Source organism: Dipodomys merriami, unplaced genomic scaffold (assembly GCF_024711535.1).
Source record: "Dipodomys merriami isolate MVZ:Mamm:240054 unplaced genomic scaffold, mDipMer1.0.p SCAF_66, whole genome shotgun sequence".
Taxonomy (NCBI): domain Eukaryota; kingdom Metazoa; phylum Chordata; class Mammalia; order Rodentia; family Heteromyidae; genus Dipodomys; species Dipodomys merriami.
The window spans coordinates 4,685,232-4,707,448 of record NW_027206246.1 but is presented as its reverse complement, the minus strand read 5'-3'; the positions used below and the strand labels follow the sequence as shown (position 1 = coordinate 4,707,448).

The window sequence follows — 22,217 nt, the reverse complement described above, 5'->3', positions numbered from 1 at the left end:
GTAGGGTGAGGGTTATGGTGAGGGCTAGGGTTAGGTTTAGGGTTAGGGTTACTGTGAGGTTTAGGGTTAGGTTTAGGTTTATATTGAGGGTAAGGTTTAGGGTGAGGGTCAGGGTAAAGGTGAGGTTTAGGGTTATGGTTAGGGTTAGGTTTAGGGTGAGGGTTAGGTTTAGGGTGAGATTTAGGGTTATAGTGAGGGTTAGAGTTAGCGTTTGGGTTAGTGTTAGGTTTGGTTTAGGCTGGGTTTGAGGGTGAGGGTGAGGGTTAGGGTTATGGTAGGGGATAGGGTTATGGTTAGGGTGAGGGCTAGGGTGAGGGTGGGAGTTAGTTTTTGGATTAGGTAAGGGATAGGGTTAGGGTGAGGGTGAGGTTTAGGGTGAAGGGTAGGGTTACGGTTAGGGTTAGGGTAAGGGTTAGGGTGAGGGTGAGGGGTAGAGTGTGGGTGAGGTTTAGGGTTAGATTTAGGGTTAAGGTAAAGGTGAGGGTGAGTGCTAGGTTTAGGAATAGGGTTAGGCTTAGGGTTAGGGTGAAGGTGAGTGTGAGGATTAGATTTAGGATTAGGGTTAGGGTTAGGGTTAGGTGTAGGTTGAGGGTTAGGTTTAGGGTTAGTGTGAGGGTTAGGGTTAGTGTTAGTTTTAGGGTGGGGTTGAGGGTGAGGGTGAGGGTTAGGGATTGGGTTAGGTTTAGGTTTAGAGTGAGGGTTAGTGTGAGGGTTCAGGTTAGTATTAGGGTTAGGGTTAGGGTTCAGGTGAGGGTGAGGTTGAGGGTTAGGTTTAGGGTTATGGTTAGGGTGAGCATGAGGGTTAGGGTTAGGTTTAGGGTGAGTGTTAGGGTTAGTGTGAGTGTTAGGGTTAGGATTAAGGTTAGGTTGAGGGTGAGGGTTATGGTAAGGGTGAGGGTGAGGGTGAAGGTGAGGGTTTGGGTTAGGGTTAGGATTTGCTTTAGGTTACGGTTTAGGGTGAGGGTTAGGGTGAAGGTTAGGGTTAGGGTTAAGGTTAGGGTTAGGGTGAGGGCTAGGGTGAGGGTTAGGTTAAGGGTTAGTGTGAGGGTTAGGTTTAGGGTGAAGGTTAGGGTTAGGTTTAGGGTTAGTGTGAGGGTGAGCTTGAGGGGTAGGTTTAGGATTAGGTTTAGGGTTAGGTTTATGCTGAGGATGAGTGTGAGGGTGACTGTGAGTTTTAGCGTAAGGTTTAGGGTTTGGGTTAGGATTAGAGTGTGGCCTCGGGTGAGGGCGAGGGTTAGGGTGAGGGTCAGGGTGAGGGTGAGTGTTTGGGTTAGGTAAGGTTTAAGGTTAAGTTTAGGGTGAGGATTAGGGTGAGGATGAGGGATAATATGAGGGTGAGGGTTAGGGTGAGGTTGAGGGTTCGGGTGAGTGTTAGGGTTAGTGTAAGTTTTAGGGTTAGGTTTCGGGTGATGGTTATGGTGAGGGGTAGGGTTTGGGTTAGGGTGATGTTGAGTGTGAGTGTTAGGGTTAGGGTTAGGGTTATGGTGAGGGTAAATATTAGGGTGAGGGTTAGGTTGAGTGTGAGGTTTAGGGTTAGGTTTATGGTTAGGGTTACGGTGAGGTTTATGGTTAGGGTGAGGCTGAAGTTGAGGGTGAAGATGAGGATTAGGGTTAGGGTTAAGATTAGGGTTAGGATAATGGTAAAGTTTAGTGTGAGGGTTAGGGTGAGGGTTAGGGTCAGTGAGATGTTTAAGGTGAAGGTGAAGGTTAGGGTGAGGGTGAGCGTTCGGGTTACGGTGAGGGTGAGGGTGAGGGTTAGGGTAGGCGTTAGGGTGAGGGTGAGGGTTAGTGTTAGGGTTACGGTGAGGGTGAGGGTGAGGGTTAGGTTTAGGACTAGAGTTAGGTTTAGGGTTAGAGTGAGGGTGAGTGTGAGGGTTAGATTTAGGGTTAGCGTTAGGGTGAAGGTTAGGTTTAGGGTTAGGGTGAGGGTTAGGGTTAGGGTTAGGTTTAGAGTGGGGCTGAGGGTGACGGAGAGGGTTAGGGTTCTGGTTTTGTTTAGGTTTAGGTTGAGCGTTAGTGTGAGGGTTAGGGTTAAGGTTAGGGTGGGGGTGAGGGTGAGGGTTAGGTTTAGGGTTAGGGTTAGGTTGAGCTTGAGTGTTAGAGTTAGGTTTAGGTTGAGTGTTAGGGTTAGTGTGAGTGTGAGTGTTAGAGTTAGGGTTAAGTTTAGGTTGAGGGTCAGGGTTACGGTAAGGTTGAGGGTTACGGTGAGGGTTAGGGTGATGGTTAGTGTTAGGGTGAGGGTTAGGGTTAGATTTCGATTGATGGTTACGGTTAGGGTGATGTTTAGGGTGAAGGTGAGTTTTAGGGTGAAGGTTCGGGTTAGAGTGAGTGTTAGGGTTAGGGTTAGGATTAGGGTGATGGTTATGTTGAGGGGTATTGTTAGTGTCAGGTTCAGGATTAGGGTTAATGTGAGTGTTAGGGTTGGGGTTAGGGTTATGGTGAGGGTAATTCTTATGGTGAGGTTTAGGGTGAGCATGAGGGTTAGGGTTAGGGTGAAGTTTAAGGTGAAGGCTAGGGTTAGGGTGAGGATTAGCGTGAGGTTAGGTTTAGGGTGAGGATTAGGGTTAGGGTGACAGTTAGGGTTAGGGTGAGGGTTAGGTTTAGGGTTCGGTTTAGGGTTAGGGTGAAGTTTATGGTGAGGTTGAGGATTAGTGTGAGTGTGTGGTTTCGGTTTTGGGTGAGGGTTAGGTTGAGGGTGAGGTTTAGGGTTATGTTGAGGGTTAGGGTGACGGTGAGGGTTAGGGTGAGGTTGAGGGTTCGGCTTAGAGTGAGGGTGAGCTTTATGGTTAGGGATAATGTGAGGGTGAGGTTGAGGGTTAGCGTTAGGATTAGAGTTAGGTTTAGTATTAGGCTGAGGGTCAGGGTGAGTTTGAGGCTCAGGCTTAGGGTGATTGTTAAGGTTAGGGTTAGGGCGATGTTTACAGTGATGATGAAGGTTAGGGTGAGGGTGAGCGTTCAGGTGAGGATGAGTGTAATGGCGTGGGTGAGTGGTAGTGTTAGGGTTAGGGTAAGGGTTAGGGTTATGGTGAGGGTGAGGGTTAGGGTGTGGTTGACTGTCAGGGTTATGATGAGGGTTAGGGTTAGGGTTAGGGTTAGGATAAGTGTAAAGTTTAGGGTGAGGGTTAGTTTGAGGGTTATGGTTAGGGAGATGTTTACAGTGAAAGAGAAGGTTAGGGTGAGTGTGAGCATTCGGGTTGGGGTGAGGGTGAGGGTGAGGGTTATGGTTAGCTTTAGGGTTAGGGATAGGGTGGGGTGAGGTTTAGGGTTAGTGTGAGGGTGAGGGTTAGGGTAATGGTTAGGGTAAGGGTGAGCGTTAGGTTTAGGGTTAGGGTTAGGATTAAGGTTAGGGTTAGGGTTAGGGTGACGTTGAGCGTGTGTGTGAGGTTTAGGGTTATGGTTAGTTTTATGGTAAGGGTGAGGGTGAGGGTGAGGGTTAGGGTTAGGACTAGGGTTAGGATTATGGTTAGGGTGAGGCTGAGTGTGAGGGTTAGATTTAGGGTTAGCGTTAGGGTGAGGGTTAGGTTTAGGGTGAGGTTTTTGGGTAGGGTGAGAGTTAGGGTTAGGGCTAGGTTTAGGGTGAGGCTGAGGGTGAGGGTGAAGGTTAGGGTTTGGGTTAGGTTTAGTTTAGGTTCAGGGTTAGTGTGAGGGTTAGGGTTAGGGTGAGGGTGAGGGTGAGGGTTAGATTCAGGGTTAGGTTTAGGTTGAGCTTGAGTGTTAGGGTTAGGTTTAGGGCGAGGTTTAGGGTTAGTGTGAGTGTGAGTGTTAGGGTTAGGTTGAGGGTGAGGGTTTCGGTAAGGGTGAGGGTTAGGGTGAGGGTGAGGGTTAGGATTAGGTTTAGGGTAAGGGTTAGGTTGAGGGTTAGGGTAAGGGGTAAGGTGAGGGTTAGGGTTAGGGTGAGGGCTAAGGTGAGGGTTAGGTTTAGGTTGAGTGTTAGGGTTCGGGTAAGGGTTAGGGTTAGGGTAAGTGCTAGGGTGAGGGTTAGGGTTAGGTGAGGGTTAGGGTTATATTTAGGCTGAGTGTGAGTTGGAGGGTGGGTGAGGGTTAGTGTAAGTTTTAGGGTTAGGTTTAGGGTTAGGGTGAGGCCTAGGGTGAGGGTGAGGGTTAGGTAGAGGGTGAGGGTGAGGGTTTGGGTTAGGTAAGGGTTAGGGTTAGGGTTAGGGTGAGGATTAGGGTGAGGGTGAGGGTTTGAGGGTTAGGTTTAGGGTGAGGGTTAGGGTTAGGTTTAGATTGATGGTTAGGGTTAGGGTGATGTTTAGGGTGAGGGTGAGGGTTTTGTTTCGAGCGAGTGTTAGGGTTAGTGTAAGGGTTAGGGTTATGGTTAGGGTGATGGTTATGGTGAGGGGTAGTGTTAGGGTCAGGGTGAGGGTTAGGGTTAGTGTGAGTGTTAGCGTTGGTGTTAGGGTTATGATGAGGTTAAATGTTAGGGTGAGGGTTAGGGTGAGTGTGTGGGTTACGGTTGGGTTTAAGGTTAGGGTGAAGTTTAAGGTGAGGGTTAGGGTTAGGGTTAGGATTAGGGTGAGGTTAGGGTTAGGGTGAGGGTTAGGGTTAGGGTGAGGTTTAGGGTTAGGGTGAGGGTTATGTTTAGGTTTAGGATTATGGTGAGGCTAAGGGTGAGGGTGAGGGTTAGGGTTAGGTTTAGGCTTAGGTTTAGGTTGAGGGTTTGTGTGAGGCTTAGGGTTAGGGTTAGGGTGAGGGTGAGGTTGAGGGTTAGGTTTAGGGTGAGGGTGAGGGTGAGTGTTAGGTTTAGGGATAGGGTTAGGGTGAGCATGAGTGTTAGGGTTAGGTTTAGGTTGAGGGTTAGGTTTAGTGTGAGTGTGAGTGTTAGGGTTATGGTTAGGGTTAGGTTGAGGGTGAGGGTTAATGTTAGGTTTAGGTTTAGGGTATGGTTTAGGGTGAGGGGTAGGGTGAGGGGTAGGTTTAGGGTGAGGGTTAGGGTTAGGGTTAGGTTTAGGGTGAGGGTGAACGTGAGGGTTAGGGTTAGGATGAGGGTTAGGGTTAGGTTTAGGCTGAGGGTGAGTTTGAGGGTGAGGTTGAGGATTAGTGTAAGTGTTAGGGTTAGGGTGAGGGTTAGGTTGAGGCCTAGGGTGAGGGTGAGGGTTAGGGTGAGGATGAGGGTGAGGGTTTGGGTAAGGTAAGGGTTAGTGTTAGGGTTAGGGTGAGGATTAGGATGAGGGTCAGTGTGAGTGTGAAGGTTAGATTTAGGGTTATGGTTAGGGTGAGGGTTAGGTTTAGGGTGAGGTTTAGGGTTAGGGTGAAGGTAGGGGTTAGGGTAAAGATTATAGTGAGGGTGTGGATTAGTGCTAGGGTGAGGGTTAGGGTTACGGTGAGGGTTAGGTTTAGAGTTAGGGTTAGAGTGAGGGTGAGGTTGATTGTTAGGGTTAGGATTAGGGTTAGGGTTAGTTGTAGGCTGAGGGGTAGCTTGAGGGTGAGGATTACTGTTAGGGTTAGGGTTAGGGTGAGGCCTAGCGTGAGGGTTAGGGTGAGGGTGAGGGTGAGATTGAGCTTTTGGGTTAGGTAAGGTTTAGGTTTAAGTTTAGGGTTAGGGTGAGGATTAGGGTGAGTTTGAGGGTTAGGCTGAGGGTTAGGTTTAGGGTGAGGGTTAGGGTTACGATGAAGTTGATGGTTAGGGTTTGGGGGATGTTTAGGGTGAGGCTGAGGCTGAGGGTGAGGGTGTGGTTTCGGGTGAGGTATAGGGTTAGTGTGAGGGTTACGGTTAGGATTAGGGTGAGTGTTATGTTGAGAGGTAGGGTTAGGTTTAGGGTGAGGGTTAGGGTTAGTGTGAGGGTTCGGGTTAGGGTTAAAGTTATGGTGAGGGAAAGGTTTAGGGTGAGGGATATGGTTAGGGCGAGGGTTAGGGTTAGGGTTAGCGTTAGGGTGAGAGTTAAGGTGAGGGTTAGGGTTAGGGTTAAGGTTAGGATTAGGGTGAGTTTTAGGGTTAGGGTCCATGTGAGTGTTATTCTTAGGGTGAGGGTTAGGGTTAGGGTTACTGTTTGGCTGAGGCTGAGTGTGAGGGTTAGGGTTAGTGTAAGGTTTAGGGTGAGGGTTAGGGTTAGAGAGAGGGCTAGGGTGAGGGTTAGGGTTAGTTTTAAGGTGAGGGTGAGGGTGAGGGTGAGGATTAGTATTAGGGTTAGGAATAGTGTTAAGTTTAGGTTTTGGCTGAGGGTTAGTTTTAGGATAAGAGTTAGGGTTAGGATTAGGGTGAGGGTTATGTTGAGTGGTAGGGCTAGGTTTAGGGTGAGGGTTAGGGTTAGTGTGAGGGTTCGGGTTAGGTTTACGGTTATGGTGAGGGAAAGGTTTAGGGTGAGGGTTAGGGTTAGGTTTAGTGTTAGGGTGAGGGTTAAGGTTAGGATTAGGGTGAGTTTCAGGGTTAGGGTCAATGTGAGGGTTATACTTAGGGTGAGGGTTAGGGTTATGGTTACTGTTAGGCTGAGGGTGAGGGTGAGGGTTAGGGTTAGTGTAAGGTTTAGGGTGAGGGTTAGGGTTAGGGAGAGGGTTAGGTTGAGGGTTAGGGTTAGTTTTAAGGTGAGGGTGAGGGTGAGGGTGAGGATTAGGATTAGGGTTAGGAATAGGGTTAAGTTTAGGTTTTGGCTGAGTGTTAGGGTTAGGATAAGAGTTAGGGTTAGGATTAGGGTGAGGGCTAGGGTGAGGGTGAGTGTAAGGGTGAGGGTTAGGTGGAGGGGGTGTGTGAGGGTTTGGGTTAGGTAAGGGCTAGGGTTAGGGTTAGGGTAAGGCTGCCGTTTAGTGTGAGGGGTAGGGTTAGGGTTAGGGGGAGGTTTAGGGTTAGTGTGAGGGTTAGGGTTATGGTTACAGTTAGGTTTAATTTGAGGGTAAGGGTTAGGATGAGGGTTAGTGTGAGGGTGAGGGTTAGGGTTAGGGTTAGGGTGAGTGTGAAGGTGAGGGTTAGGTTTAGGGTTAGGTTGAGGTTTAGGGTGAGGGTGAGTGTGATGGATAGGGTTAGGGTTAGTGTGAGGGTTAGGTTAAGGTTAGGGTTAGGGTGAGGGTAAGGGTTAGGGTGAGGGTAACACTGAGGGTGAGGGTTAGGGTTATTGTTATGGTTAGGGTTAGGGTAATGGTTAGGGTAATGATTAGGGTTAGGGTGAAGGTTAGAGTGAGAGTTAGGCTTAGGGGGAGGGTTAGGGTTAGGGTTAGGGTTTGGGTGAGGGTTAGGGTGAGGGTGTGGGTTAGGGTTAGGTTGACGGTTAGGTTTAGGGTTAGGGTTAGTGTTAGGTTTAGGTTTAGGGTGAGGGTGAGTGTTAGGGTTAGGATTAGGGTTAGAATAAGGTTAGGCTGAGGGTGAGGGTGAGGGTTAGTGTTAGAGGTAGGGTTATCTTTTGGTTTACAGTGAGGCCTAAGGTGAGGGTGAGGTTTAGGGTGAAGTTGAGGTTGAGGGTGAGGTTTTGGGGTAGGCAATTGTTAGCGTGAGGGTTAGGGTGAGGATTAGGTTGAGGGTGAGGGTTATGTTGAGGGTTAGCTTTAGGTTGAGGTTTAGGGTTAGGGTTAGGGTGAGGGTAAGGGTTAGGGTTAGGGTGATATTTAGGTTGAGGGTGAGGTTTAGGGTGAGGGTTAGTTTTCGGGTGAGGGTTAGGTTTAGTGTGAGGGTTCGGGTGAGGGTTAGGGTGATGGTTATGGTGAGGGCTAGGGTTAGGTTTAGGGTTAAGTTTAGGGTTACTGTGAGGGTTAGGGTTAAGTTTAGGGTTATGTTGAGGTTACGGTGTAGGGTGAGGGTTAGGGTAAAGGTGAGGTTTAGGGTTAGGGTTAGGGTTAGGTTTAGGTTTAGGGTTATGGTGAGGGTAAGGTTTAGGGTTGGGGTTAGGGTGAGGGTTAGATTTAGGGTGAGGGTTAGGGTTATTGTGAGAGTTAGGGTTAGAGTGAGTGTTAGGGTTAGGGTGAGTCTTAGGTTCAGGTTTAGGCTGAGGTTGAGGGTGCGGGTGAGGGTTAGGGTTATGATAGGGGATAGGGTTAGCGTTAGGGTGAGGGTTAGCATGAGGGTGAGGGTTACTTTTTGGATTAGGTAAGGGTTAGCATTAGGGTAAGGGTAAGGGTGAGGTTTAGGGTGCGGGGTAGGGTTAGGGTAAGGGTGAGGGTTAGGGTTAGGGTTAGGGTTAGGGTTAGGGTTAGAGTGTGGGTGAGGTTTAGGGTTAGGTTTAGGGTTAAGGTAGGGATGAGGGTGAGGGTTAGGTTTAGGTATAAGTTTAGGATTAGGGTTAGGGTGAAGGTGAGTTTGAGGATTCGATTTAGGATTAGTGTTATGGTGAGGGTTAGGTTTAGATTGAGGTTTAGGGTTAGGGTTAGGATGAGGTTAGGTTTCAGATTAGGGTGAGGTTAGGGTTAGGATGAGGATTAAATTTAGTGTTAGGGTTAGGGTGAGGATGAGGGTGAGCTTTAGGGTTAGGGTTAGGGTTAGTGTGAGGGTTTGGTTTAGGGTTAGTGTTATTGTGATGGTAAGGTTTAGGGTGAGGGTAAGGCTGAGGGTGAGGGTTAGGGTTATTGTTATGGTTAGGGTTAGGGTTATGATTAGGGTAATGATTAGGTGAGGGTGAAGGTTAGGGTGAGAGTTAGGCTTAGGGGGAGGTTTAGGGTTAGGGTTAGGGTTAGGGTAAGTGTGATGTTTAGGGCTAGGGTGAGGTTTAGGTTCCGGTTCGGATTTGGCTTAGGGTGTGGGTTTGGTTTAGAGTTATGTTGAGGGTTAGGGTAAGGGTTAGCGTGAGGGTGAGGGTGAAGTTTAGGTTTAGGGTGAAGGTTAGGCTTAGGGTGAGGGTTAGGATTATGGTTAAGGTTACGGTTATGGTGATGTTTAGGGTGATGGTGAGGTTTAGGGTGAGGGTGAGGGGTTCAGGTTCAGGTGAACTTTAGGCTGTGGGTAAGATTTAGGGTTAAGTTGAGGGTCAGGGTGACGGTGAGGGTTATGGTGAGGGTGAGGGTTAGGGTAAGGTTGAGAGTGAGGCTGAGGGTTAGGGTTAGTGTTAGGGTTAGGGTGAGGGTGAGGGTTAGGTTTAGGGTTAGCCTTAGGGTTAGTCTGAGGTTGAGGGTGAGTGTTAGAATTAGGATAAGGGTTAGAGTGAGGGTGAGGGTTAGGGTTAGGTTTAGGGTGAGGAATAGGGTTAGGGTTAATCTTAGGGTTACGGTGAGGGTGAGGGTTAGGTTTAGGATTACATTTAGGGTTAGGATTAGGCTGAGGATCAGGGTGAGGGTGAGGGTGATGGTTACGGTTAGTGTTAGGGTGAGGTTTAGGATTAGGCTGATGTTTACTGTGAGGGTGAATGTTAGGGTGAGGATGAGGTTTCAGGTGAGGATGAGGGTTAGGATGTGGTTTAGGTTTAGGGTTTGGTTTAGAGTAAGGGTTACGTTTCGGGTGAATGTGAGGGTCAGGGTGTGGTTGAGGGTTAGGGTTAGGGTGAAGGTTACAGTTAGGGTTAGGGTTAGGGTTAGGGTGAAATTGAGTGTTAGGGTGAGGTTGAGGGTTAGAGTTAGGGTGAGGGTGAGTGTTAGAGTAAGGGTTAAGGTTAGGGTGAGGTTTAGTGTGAGGGTGAGGTTTAGGGTGAGGGTTGGTTTTCGAGCGAGTTAGGGTTACTGTAAGGGTTAGGGTTAGGTTTAGGGTGATTGTTATGATGAGGGGTAGAGTTAGGGTCAGGGTAAAGGTTAGGGTTAGTGTGAGTGTTAGGGTTGGGTTTAGGGTTATGGTGAGGGTAAATGTTAGGGAGAGTATTAGGGTGAGGGTGAGGGTTAGGGTTAGGTTTAGGGTTAGGGAGAATTTTAAGGTGAGGTTTAGGGTTAGGGTTAGAATTAGGGTGAGGTTAAGGTTAGGGTTAGGGTTAGTGTGAGGGTTAGGGTTAGGGTTAGGGTGAGGGTGAGGGTTAGATTTAGGGATAGGGTGAGAGTTAGGGTAAAATTTAGGGTTAATTTTAGTGTTAGGGTGAGGGTGAGTGTGAGGTTTAGTGTTAGGATTAGGTTTAGGGTTAGTTTTAGGCTGATGTTGAGGTTGAGGGTGAGGGTGGGGGTGAGTGTTAGGGTTAGGGTTAGGATTAGCGTTAGGGTTAGGGTGAGATCTAGGTTGAGGGTGAGGGTTAGGTTTAGGGTTATGGTTAGGGTGAGGGTTAGGTTTAGGTTAGGGTTAGGGTGAGGGTGAGGGTTAGGGTTAGTGTGAGGGTTAGGGTTAGGGTTAGGCTTAGGGTGAGGGTGAGGGTTAGAGTAGGGATAGGGTGAGAATTAGGGTGAAGTTTAGGATTAAGGTTAGTGTTAGGCTGAGGCTGAGTGTGAGGTTTAGTGTTAGGATTAGGGTTAGGGGTAGTTTTAGGCTGAGGGTTAGGGTTGGGTTTAGGGTTAAGTTTAGGTTTAGGGTGAGAATTAGGGTGAGGGTGAAGGTTAGGGTGAGAGTTAAGATTAGGATGAGGGTTACGGTTAGGTTAAGTTTTAGGGTTAGGGTATTATTTAGGGTGAGGCTGAAGGTTAGTTGAGGGTGAGGGTTAGGGTAAGGGTTAGGGTGTGGGTCAGGATTAGGGTTAAGGTGAGGGTTAGGGTAAGGGTGACGGTGAGGGTTAGGATTAGGTTTAGGGTGAGGCTAAGGGTGACAGTGAGGGTTAGGTTTATTGTTAGGTTTAGGTTTAGGGTGAGGGTTAGGGTTAGGGTTAGGATTAGGTTTAGGGTTCGATTTAGGGTTAGGGTGAGGGTGAGGGTTAGTTTTAGGGTTAGGGTTAGGGTTTGGGTTAGGTTGAGGGTGACGGTTACAGTAAAGGTGAGGGTTAGGGTAAGGGTGAGGGTGACTGTTAGTGTTAGTGTTTGGGTTAAGGTAAGGGTTAGGGTGAGGGTTAGGATTAGGGTTAGGATTAGGGTGAGGGCTATGGTTAGGGTTAGGGTTAGGGTTAGGGTGAAGGTTTACGGTTAGGTTGAGGGTTAAGGTTAGGGTTAGGGTGAGGGTGAGGGTAAATGTTAGAGTGAGGGTTAGGGTGAGGGTGAGGGTGAAGGTAAAGGTGAGGGTTAGGGTTAGGGTTAGGATTAGGTTTAGGGTTTGGTTTAGGGTTAGGGTGAGGGTGAGGGTTAGTTTAAGGGTTAGGGTTAGGGTTTGGGTTAGGTTGAGGGTGACGGTTACAGTAAGGGTGAGGGTTAGGGTAAGGGTGAGGGTGAGGGTTAGGGTTAGGTTTTGGGTTAGGGTAAGGGTTAGGGTGAGGGTTAGGATTAGGGTTAGGGTTAGGGTGAGGGCTATGGTTAGGGCTAGGGTTAGGGTTAGTGTGAGGGTTACGGTTAGGTTGAGGGTTAAGGTTAGGGTTAGGGTGAGGATGAGGGTAAATGTTAGAGTGAGGGTTAGGGTGAGGGTGAAGGTGAAGGTGAGTGTAAGGTTTAAGGTTAGGTTTAAGGTGAAGGTTAGGGTTAGGGAGCGTGTTAGGGTGAGGGTTAGTGTTAGGTTTAGTGTGAGTGTGACGGTGATGGTTAGGGTTAGGCTTACTGTTAGGGTGAGGCTGAGGGTGAGTGTGAGGGTGAGGATTAGGTTTAGGGTTAGGATTAAGTTAGGTTTAGGTTTAGGCTAAAGGTGAGGGTGAGGGTTAGGTTTAGGGTGAGGTTTAGGATTAGGGTGAGGTTAGGCTTAGGGTTAGAATTAGGGTTAGACTAAGGGTTAGGGAAAGTTTTTGGGTCAGGGTTAGTGTGAGGGTGAGGGTTAGGATTAGGTTGAGGGTTAGGGTTAAGGTGGGTTAAAGTGAGGGTTAGGGTTAGGGTTAGGGTGAGGTTTACTTTGAGGGTGAGGGCTAGGTTAGTGTGAGGGTGAGGGTTAGGGTTAGGGTTAGGGTGAGGGTTAAGGTTAGGGTGAGGGTTAAGATTAGAGTGAGGGTTAGGGTTAGGGTAAGGGTGAGGGTGAGGGTGAGGGTTAGGGTTAGGGTTATGGTGAGGGTGAGGTTGAGTATTAGGGCTAGATTGAGGATTAGGGTGAAGGTGAGGCTTAGGGTGAGGTGAGGGTTATGGTTAGGGTTAGAGTGAGGGTGAGGTTTAGGGTTAGGGTTAGGTTTAGGGTTAGGCTGGGGGGTAGGGTAAGGGTTTGTGTGAGGGTTAGGGTTAGTGAGAGTGCTAGGGTCATGATTAGGGTTAGGGTTAAGGTGAGGGGAAGGGTTAGGGTCAGGGTGAGGGTTAGGTTTAAATTAGGGTTAGTGTGAGGATTAGGGTTATGGTTAGGGTGAGGGTAAGTGTTAGGTTGAGGGTAAGGGTGAGGGTGAGGGTTAGGGTTATGGTTAGGGTTAGTGTTAGGGTGACGATTAGGGTGAGGGTGATGATTAGGGTGAGGGTAAAGGTGAGGGTGAGGGTTAGGGTTATGGTTAGTGTTAGTGTTAGGGTGACGATTAGGGTGAGGGTAAGGGTTAGGGTGAGAGTTAGGGTTAGGGTGAGGGTTAGAGTAAGGGTTAGGGTTAATGTTTAGGGTGATGTTTAGGGAGAGGTTGACGATTAGTGTGAGTGCGAGGGTTCGGGTTCGGGTTTGGGTTCGGGTATGGATGAGGTTTAGGGTTAGGGTGAGGGTTAGGGTAACGATGAGGGTTAGGGTGAGGGTGCGGGTTACGGTTATGGTGAGGGTTATGGTTAGGGTTAGGGTTAGGCTTAGGTTTCAGGTGAGGGTGAGGATTAGGGTGTGGGTGAGGGTTATGGTTATGGTGAGGGTTAGGGTTAGGGTTAGGGTAAGAGTAAGGTTTAGGGTGAGTGTTAGTGGGAGGTATAGAGTTAGGGATATGTTTATGGTGAAGTTGAAGGTTAGTGTGAGGGTGAGCGTTCAGTTTAGGGTTAGGGTTAGGGTGAGGGTCAGTGTGAGTCTTAGGTTTAGGGTTAGGGTAAGTGTTAGGGTGAGGCTTAGGGTGAGTAGTAGGGTTAGGGTTAGGGTAAGTGTTAGGGTGAAGATGAGGGTTAGGTTTAGGGTGAGGGTTAGGCTTAGGGTGAGGGTTAGATTTTGGGTTATGGTTAGGGCTAGGGGGAAGGGGAGGGTGAGTTTTAGGTTTCGGATTAGGGTAAGGTTAAGGTTTATGCTGAGGGTGAGGGTGAGGTTGAGGTTGAGGGTTAGTGTTAGGGTTATGTTTAGGGTTAGGCTGAGGTCTAGGGTGAGGGTAGGGGTTAGTGTGAGCTTTTGGGTTAGGTAAGGGTTAGGTTTTGGTTTCGGGGGAGAATTAGGGTGAGTTTGAGGGATAGGGTGAGGGTTAGGGTTTGGGTGAGGGTGAGGGTTAGGGTTCGGTGATGGTTAGTTTTAGGGTGATGTCTAGGGTGAGGGTGAGGGTTAGGGTGAGGTTGAGTGTTCGGGTGAGTGTTAGGGTTAGTGTGAGTTTTAGGGTTAGGTTTAGGGTGAGGGTTATGGTGAGGGTAGGGTTAGGGTTAGGGTGAGGGTTAGGGTTAGTGTGAGTGTTTGGTTTATTGTTAGGGTTATGGTGAGGGTAAGGTTTAGGGTCAGGCTTAGGGTTAGGGTAAGGGTTAAGGTGAGGGTTAGGGTTAGGGCAAGGTTTAGGGTTAGGTTTTGGGTGAGGATTAGGGTGAGGGAAAGGGTTAGTTGAGGGTTAGGGCTAGGATGAGGTTTACGGTTAGGGTGAGGTTTAGGGTTAGGGTGATGTTTAGGCTGAGTGTGAGGATTAGGGTGAGAGTGAGGGTTCACCTTTTGGTGAGGGTTTGTGTTTGGTTGAGGGATATTGTTAGGGTGATGGTGAGGGTTAAGGTGAGTGTGATTGTTAGGGTTAGGGGGAGGGCTAGGGTGAGAGTTAGGGTTAGGGTTAGGGTGATGGTGAGCGTGAGGGTTAGGGTTAGGGTTTTGTTGAGGGTGAGGGTTAGGGTTAGGGTTAGGGTTAGGGATAGGGTTAGGTTGAGGCTGAGGGTGATGGTGAGGGTTGTCCTTAGGATTAGGTTTAGGTTTAGGATTAGGCTGCGGGTGAGGGTGAGGGTGAGGTTTAGGGTTAGTGTGAGGATTAGTGTTAGGGTTAGGGTTAGTGTTAGGGTGAGGGTAAAAGTTAGGTTTAAGATGAGGTTTAGGCTATTACAAATGGAGTTGCTTTCCTAATTTCAGCCACACTTTTCTCATTGTTTGCATACAGAAAGGCCATTGATTTTGGGGGGTTAATTTTATACCCTGCTACTTTGCCAAAGTTTTTATTAGCTTGAGTAATTTGGGGGCGTAGTCTATGGGATTCTTTAAATACAAGATCATGTCTTCTGCAAAGAGGGAGAGTTTTATTTCTTCTTTCCCTATTTGGATCCGCTTTATGTCTGCATCTTGTCTTATTGCTGTAGCTAGGCATTCTAATACTATATTGAAGAGAAGTGGAGAGAGTGGATATCCTTGTCTTGTTCCTGAGTTAAGAGGAAATGGCTTTAGTTTTTCACCATTAAGTATAAAGCTGGCTGTAGGTTGTCATATACAGCCTTTATTGTATTGAGGAATGTTCCATGGATTCCTAATTTTCCCAAAACCTTTATCATAAAGGGGTTTTGGATCTTGTCGAATGCTTTTTCTGCATATATTGTGATAATCATGTGGTTCTTATTCTTGCTCCTGTTGATGTGATGAATAATATTTATTGATTTGCGTATATTAAACCAGCTGTGCATCCCTGAAATGAAACCTGTTTGATCATGGTGTATGATTTTTTGGATGAATTGTTGAATTCGGTTGGCCAATATATTGTTGAGAAGTTTTGCATCAATGTTAATCAAAGAAATGGGTCTATAGTTCTCTTTCTTTGATGAGTCCCTGCCTGGTTTTGGGATGAGGGTTATGATGGCTTCATAGAATGTGTTCGGTAGTGAACTTTCTCTTTCAATTTTATTGAAGAGTTGGAGGAATATTGGTGTGAGCTCTATTTGAAGGCCTTGTAGAATTCCGCTGTAAAACCATCTGGTCCTGGACTTTTCTAAGCTGGAAGGTCTCTTATTGCTGTTTCTATTTCAACGCTTGATATGGGCCTGTTAAGCTGGTTTAACTCATCTTTGTTTAGTTTTGGCATGTCAATATTTGCTAGGAAAAGGTCCATTTCTGTCAAGTTCTCAAACTTATTAGCAGAAAGTTTTGAGAAGTATTCCCTTATAATGTTTTGAATTTTGGTTGTTTCCTTGGTTATATTTACATTCTCGTCTCTGTGTTTATTTGTTTGGGTGTGTTCTCTCCTTTTTCTGATAAGATTTGCTAAGGGTCTGTCAATTTTGTTAATTTTTTCGAAAAACCAACTCTTTGTTTTGTTGATTCTTTCTATAGTTTTTTTTGGATTCTGGTTCATTTAATTCTGATTTAATTTTAATTATTTATTACCGTCTACTGGATTGGGGTTTATCTTGCTGCTCTTTTTCAAGGAGGTTTAGGTGTGTCATTAGATTGTTGGTTTCAGATCTCTCCAATTTGTTGATGTAGGAGCTCAGTGCTCTAAACTTGCCTCTGAGTACTGCATTTGCTGTGTCCCAGAGGAGCTGGTAATTTGTGTGTTCATTTTTGTTGAGTAGCATGAACATTTGAATTTCCTTTCTAATCTCTTCCATGACCCACTCGTGATTCAGGAGTGTGTTGTTCAGCCTCCATGTGATACCAGACTTTCTTAGGTGGCTTTTGGTGTTGAGTTCTAATTTTATTCCCTTGTGATGAGAGAGAATGCAAGGTATAATTTCAATGATTCTGAATTTGGACAAGTTTGCTTTGTGGCCTAAAATGTGGTCTATTTTAGAAAATGTTCAATGTGCTGCTGAGAAAAACGTGTATTCTGATGCTGCTGGGTGAAATGTTCGGTAGATATCTGTTAAATCTAGTTGATCTATGCAGCTGTTTAGATCTGTGGCTTCTCTGTTGAGTTTTTGCCAAGTTGATCTATCTAGTGGGGAGAGTGGTGTGTTAAAATCCCCAACAATTATTGTCTTTGGAGTTATATGGGATGTGAGGGAAAGTAGTGTTTCTTGGATAAATTTGTGTGCTCCACTTTTTGGCGAGTAGATATTTAGAATTGTAATAACCTCCTGAAAGGGAAATCCCTTAATTAGTATGTAGCGACATTCTTTATCTCTTCTCACGAGTTTTAATTTGAAGTCTATTTTATCTGATATTAGGATTGCAACTCCCGCCTGTTTATGGGGGCCTGTTTATGGGAGAAACTCCATTTGTAATAGCCGCACAAAAATAAAATACCTAGGAATTAAGTTAACCAAAGTTGTGAAGGATATCCGTGATGAAAACTTTAAAATCTTGAAAAAGGAAATCAACGCAGAACTTAAAAAATGGCAAAACCTCCCATGCTCCTGGATTGTAAAGATTAACATCGTGAAAATGGCAATACTTCCCAAGGCTATCTACAAATTCAACGCGATACCTATCAAAATTCCAATCTAATTATTCAAGGAAATAGAAGAGGCAATCCAAAAATACATATGGAACAATAAAAGACCCCGAATAGCAAAAGCGCTCCTCAACGGAAAGAACACTGCTGGAGGAATATCAATACCAAATTTCAAACTCTACTATAAAACCATAGTAATCAAAACAGCTTGATATTGACATAAGAACAGACCTCAGGACCAATGGAATAGAATCGAAAACCCAGAAATGAACCTACAGACCTATAGCCATCTCATCTTTGATAAGGGAGCTAAAACAATAGAATGGAACAAAGACAGCCTCTTCAGTAAATGGTGCTGGCAAAATTCGTTAACCACTTGTAGAAAAGTAAAGCTAGATCCTTATATATCACCCTGCACCAGAATCAACTCCAAATGGATCAAAGACCTTGAACTCAAAGCAGACACTCTGAAAACTTTACAGACTGGAATAGGAGAAAGCCTAGGTCTCCTTGGCTCAGGCCGAAATTTTCTGAATAGAGAACCGGAAATACAACAAATCAAAGAAAGGTTGGACAAATGGGATTGCATAAAGTTGCAGAGCTTTTGCATGGCAAAGGTCATAGCTAGCAAGATCAATAGAAACCCACGGATTGGGAAAAGAACTTTACTAGCCATACAAAGGACAAGGGTCTCATATCTAAAATATACTTGGAACTCAAAAAATTAAACCCCCCAACAACAAATCCTCAAAGAAACAACTGCCCAATAAACAAGTGGGCGAAAGAGTTAAAGAGAAACTTCTCTGAAGTAGAAAGAAGAATGGCCAATATACACATGAAGACATGCTCAACCTCCCTAGTCATAAAAGAAATGCAAATCAAAACAACATTGAGATACCACCTCACTCCAGTTAGAATGGCAAAAATCAAGAACTCTAACAACAACAGATGCTGGAGGGGATGTGGACACAAGGGAACCTTACTTCATTGTTGGTGGGAATATAAACTTGTTCAACCACTTTGAAAAGCAGTATGGAGGTTCCTCAAAAGACTCCACATAGAAGTCCCCTATGACCCAGCAATCCCACTTTTGGGCATTTACCCAATTGTTTACAAACAAGACCACACTAAAGCTAGCAGAACAACTATGTTTATTGCAGCATTATTCACCATAGCTAAGATATGGAACCAACCCAGATGCCCCTCAGTAGATGAATGGATCAAGAAAATGTGGTATATATACACAATGGAATTCTATGCCTCCATCAGAAAGAATGACATTGCCCCATTTGTTAGGAAATGGAAAGACTTGGAAAAAATTATATTAAGCGAAGTAAGACAGGCCCAAAGAAACATAGGCCCCATGGTTTCCCTTATTTGCAATATCTAGTATATATATGAGTTAAGCGGAAAAGGTCAGATAATGTGATGTTAGGAGACTGATCAATTAGATATGTATTTTAATGTTTTTTTTTCTTTCATGCATGTGTTTCTAACGCATTTATAAGATTATTTCTTTGTTGCTTTTTATGTCCCTCCCCCACAGTAACCCCTGCTTGCACTTTATTTGATGGCAGTATAACTTGTGGAGGAGATGGGGAAAAACAATTCGCTTAAGGATACAGGTGGACCTGTTGCAACAATGAGAAGTACCATTTGTCATGTCCATAATGAGCTTTACAATGTTTGTGCGGGGAGGTGGGGGGCGGCAGAGGATTGGGACTGGGGGGAAAGGGGGGAGGCTGGGAAGGGATGGGAAGGATAAACAAAGGAGGATGTTGTTGGGAGCCAAAAGTTAAGTCATTCATACTTTATAGGCTTAACTCTCTCACTGGAACAACCTGAGGCTGAGTTTACAGAATCCCATCTTTTCACCAAGCCCTAAAGTAAGCACCCTGCAGCTACTAACGACCACCTTTTCACCCGCCCTAAATCTACTAACCACCACCTTTGCACCACGCTGTAAGTCCAAGCATATAAATACCCTTGTGTGAAAAATAAAAATTGGCAGCTTGATCAGAATCCTTGTCTTGCTGTCCTTCTTCGTATCTCTTGTCCCTTCATTCCTTCTCGGTTAGGTTCACTGCCCTCCTTGTAGTCCGCAGGTCGGGACAGGATGCTGCAATGCTTGGTAAGAAATGTACGCATTATCCTGCCCATGTAATTGTAACCCCTCTGTACAGTATGTTCACAAATAAAATAAAATAAAATAAAATAAAGAAAAAAAAAGATGAGGTTTAGGGTGACCGTGTTGGTTAGAGTTTGGGTTAGGTTGAGCGTGAGGGTTAGGGTGAGGGTTAGGGTGAGGGTTAAGGTGAGGGGTAGGGTTGGGTTTAAGGTGAGGGTTAGGGTGAGTGTGAGGGTTAGGGTTAGGATGAGGATTAGGGTTTGGGTGAGGGTTAGGGTTAGGGTGAGTGTTAGGGTGAGGGTGTGGGTAACAATTAGGGTTAGGGTTAGGGTGAGCGATAGGGTGAGGGTTACGGTTAGGGTTAGGGTTAGGGTAAGGGTGAGGGTTAGGGTGAGGGTTAGTGTTAGTGTTAGGGTTAGGGTGCAGGTTAGGATGAGTGTGAGGGATAGAGTTAGGGTGAGGTTTAGAGTTAGGGTGAGGGTTAGGGATAGGTTTAGGGTAAAGGGGAGGGTGAGGGTTAGGGTTAGGGTTAGGGTGAGCATTTTGGTGAGGGTGAAGGTTAGGGTGAGATTTAGGGTTAGGGTGAGGTTTAGATTTAGGATTAGTCTGAGTGTTAGGTATACGGTGATGTGTAGTGTGAGGGTGAGGGTTAGGGTGAGGGTGAGAGTTCGGGTGAAGGAGAGGGTTAGGGTGTGGGTGCGATTTAGGATTAGGGTGAGGGTTATGGTGACGGTGTGGTTTAGCATGAGGATGAGGGTTAGGGTTACGGTTAAGGTTAGGGTTAGGGTTAGGGTGAGGGGTAGGGTTAGGGTTAGGGTGAGGGTTAGGGTTAGGGTGAGGGTTAGGGTTAGTGTGAGGGTTAGGGTTAGGGTTAGGTTGAGGGTAATTTTTAGGCTGAGATTTAGGGTGATGGTGAGGGTTAAGATTAGGGTTAAGGTTAGTGTGAGGTCTAGGGTTAGTGTTAGGGTTAGGGTTAGGTTGAGGTTGAGGGTTAGGGTGATGGTGAGGGTTAGGGTGAGGGTGAGGGGTATGGTGATGGGTAGGGTTAGGGTTAGTGTTAGTGTGAGGGTAAGGGTCAGGGTTAGGGTTAGGTTTAGGGTGAGGGTAAGGGTTAGGGTGAAGTTGAGGGTTAGGGTTAGCGTTAGGGTTAGTGTGAGGATTAGGGTTAGGTGTAGGGTTAGGGTGAGGGTAAGGGTTAGGGTGAGGGTAAGGGTGAGGGTGATGGTTAGGTTATGGTTATGGTTAGGGTTAGGTTTAGGGTGAGGGTGAGGGTTCGCGTGAAGATGAGGGTTAGAGTGTGGGTGAGAGTTAGGATTAGGCTGAGTGTTAGGGTGATGGTGATTGTTAGGGTGTGGGTAAGGGTTATAGTTAGGGTTAGGGTGAGGGTTAGGGTTTTCTTTAGGGTGAGGTTGACGATTAGATTGAGGGTGAGGGTTCAGGTGAGAGTTAGGGTGTGGATGGGGTTTAGTGTTAGGGTGAGGGTTAGGATGCCGGTGAGGGTTAGGGGGATGGGGAGTGTTACAGTTATGGTGAGGGTTAGGTTTAGGGTTAGGGTAAGGGCTAGTTTTACGGTGAGGGTTAGGGGGAGGGTTTGGGTGAGTGTTAGTGTTTGTGTTAGGGTTAGGGTGAAGGTTAGGGTGAAGATGATGTTTAGGGTTAGGGTGAGGTTTAGGCTTAGGGTGAGGTTTAGGGTTAGGGTGAGGGTTAGATTTAGGGATACGGTTAGGGGGAGGGGGAGGGTGAAGATTAGGGTTAGGATTAGGGTAAGGTTTAGGTTTATGCTGAGGGTGAGGGTGAGGGTGAGGGTTAGTGTTAGGGTTAGCATTAGGGTTAGGGTGAGGCCTAGGGCTAGGGTGAGGTATAGGGTGATGGTTTGGGTTAGTTAAGGTTTAGGGTATGTTTTCTGGGGAGGATTAGGTTGAGTGTTAGGGTTAGGGTGAGGGTTAAGGTTTGGGTGAGGGTTAGGGTTAGTATTAGGGTGAGGTTAGGGTTAGGGTGATGTTTAGGGTGTGAGTGAGCTTTAGGGTGAGGGTTTGGTTTCAGATCCAGGTGAGGGTTAGGATGTGGGTGAGAGTTAGGTTTAGGGTGAGTTTTAGGGTGACAGTGAGGGTTTGGGTGAAGGTGAAGTTTAAGGTGAGGATTAGGGTGAGGGTGAGGTTTATGGTTAGTGTTAGGGTTAGGGTGAGGGTGAGGGTTAGGGTTAAGGTAAGGGTTAGGGTTTGAGTGAGGATTAGGGTGAGGTTGAGTTTTAATGTGAGGGTTAGTGTTAGGATGAGGTTTAGGTTTAGGGTTACAAATAGGGTTAGGGTTAGGGTGATGTTTAGTGTGAGGCTTAGGGTTATGTTGAAGGTTAGGATGACAGTGAGGTTTAGGGTGAGGGTGAGGGTTAGGGTAAGGTTAGGGTTAGGGAGAGGGTTAGGGTTAGGGTTAGGGTGAGGGTTAGTGTGAGGGGTAGGGTTAGGGTTCACATGAGGGTTAGAGTTAGTTTGAGGGTTAGTGTTAGTGTGAGGGTAAGGATTAGTGTGAGGGTTAGGGTTAGGGTGAGGGTTAAGGTTAGGGTTAGTGTTAGGCTGAGGGTGAGGGTGAGGGTTAGGGTTAGGGTGAGGTTGAGTTTTAATGTGAGGGTTAGTGTTAGGATGAGGTTTAGGGTTAGGGTTACAAATAGGGTTAGGGTTAGGGTGATGTTTAGTGTGAGGCTTAGGGTTAGGTTGAAGGTTAGGATGACAATGAGGTTTAGGGTGAGGGTGAGGGTTAGGTTAAGGTTAGGGTTAGGGAGAGGGTTAGGGTTAGGGTTAGGGTGAGGGTTAGTGTGAGGGGTAGGGTTAGGGTTCACGTGAGGGTTAGAGTTAGTTTGAGGGTTAGTGTTAGTGTGAGGGTAAGGATTAGTGTGAGGGTTAGGGTTAGGGTGAGGGTTAAGGTTAGGGTTAGTGTTAGGCTGAGGGTGAGGGTGACGGTTAGGGTTAGGGTGAGGGTTAGGGTGAGGGTTAGGGTGAGGGTGAGGGTGAAGTTTCCTGTTAGGATTAGTGTTAGAGTTAGGATTAGGCTGATGGAGAGGGTTAGGGTGTGGTGGAGGGTTAGGATTAGGCTGAGGGTCAGGGTGAAAGTGATTTATAGGGTGCGGGTGAGGATTAGGGTTAGGGCTAGGGAGAGGGTTAGGGTTAGGGTTTGGATGAGGGTTACGGTTATGGGTAGAGTTAAGGTTAGGGTGAGAGTTAGCGTGAGGGTTAGGGTTAGGGTGAGGTTTAGGGTGAGGTAAAGGTTAGGGTGAGGTAAGGTTGAGTGTGAGGGTTAGGGTTAAGGTTAGGGTTAGGGGTAGGATTAGGGTTAGGGTAAGGGTTTGGTTTAGTGTGAGGTTTTGAGATAGTGTTAGGCTTAGAGTTAGGGTGACGGTAAGTGTTAGAGTGAGGTTAAGAGTGAGAGTTAGGGTGAGGTTTCGCTTTAGGGTTAGGGTGAGGGATAGGGTTAGGGTTAGGGTTAGAGTTAGGTTTACGGTTAGGGTGAGGGTGAGGCTGAGGGTGAAGGTGAGGTTGAGGGTTATGGTTAGGGTTAGGTTGAGTGTGAGGGTGAGGGTTAGGTTTAGTGTGAGGGTTAACATTAAGGTTAGGTGTAGGCTGAGGGTCAGGGTTGGGGTGAGGATTAGAGAGAAAGTGAAGGTTAGGGTTAGTGTTACGGTGAGGGTTAGGTTTAGGTTTAGGGTTAGGGTGAGGTTTGGGGTGAGTGTTATGTTTAGGGTTGGGGTTAGGGTGAGGGTTAGAGTGAGGGTGAGGGTTAGGGTTAGGGTGATGGTTAGGCTTAGGGTGAGGTTTTGGTTTATGGTTAGGGTTAGG

General features: G+C 46.6%; 1 long non-coding RNA gene across 1 annotated transcript in view; it reads left to right on the top strand.

The window, feature by feature from the left end:
• The window catches only part of LOC138815687 (uncharacterized), a 139,024-nt gene extending 120,829 nt beyond the window's left edge, over positions 1-18,195 (top strand). Inside the window, exons 2-3 of the long non-coding RNA XR_011368415.1 lie at positions 17,809-17,911; positions 18,080-18,195. This is a non-coding gene — a long non-coding RNA (uncharacterized lncRNA). The remainder of the gene's footprint in view (positions 1-17,808; positions 17,912-18,079) is intronic.
• The last annotated feature ends 4,022 nt before the right edge of the window (positions 18,196-22,217 follow it).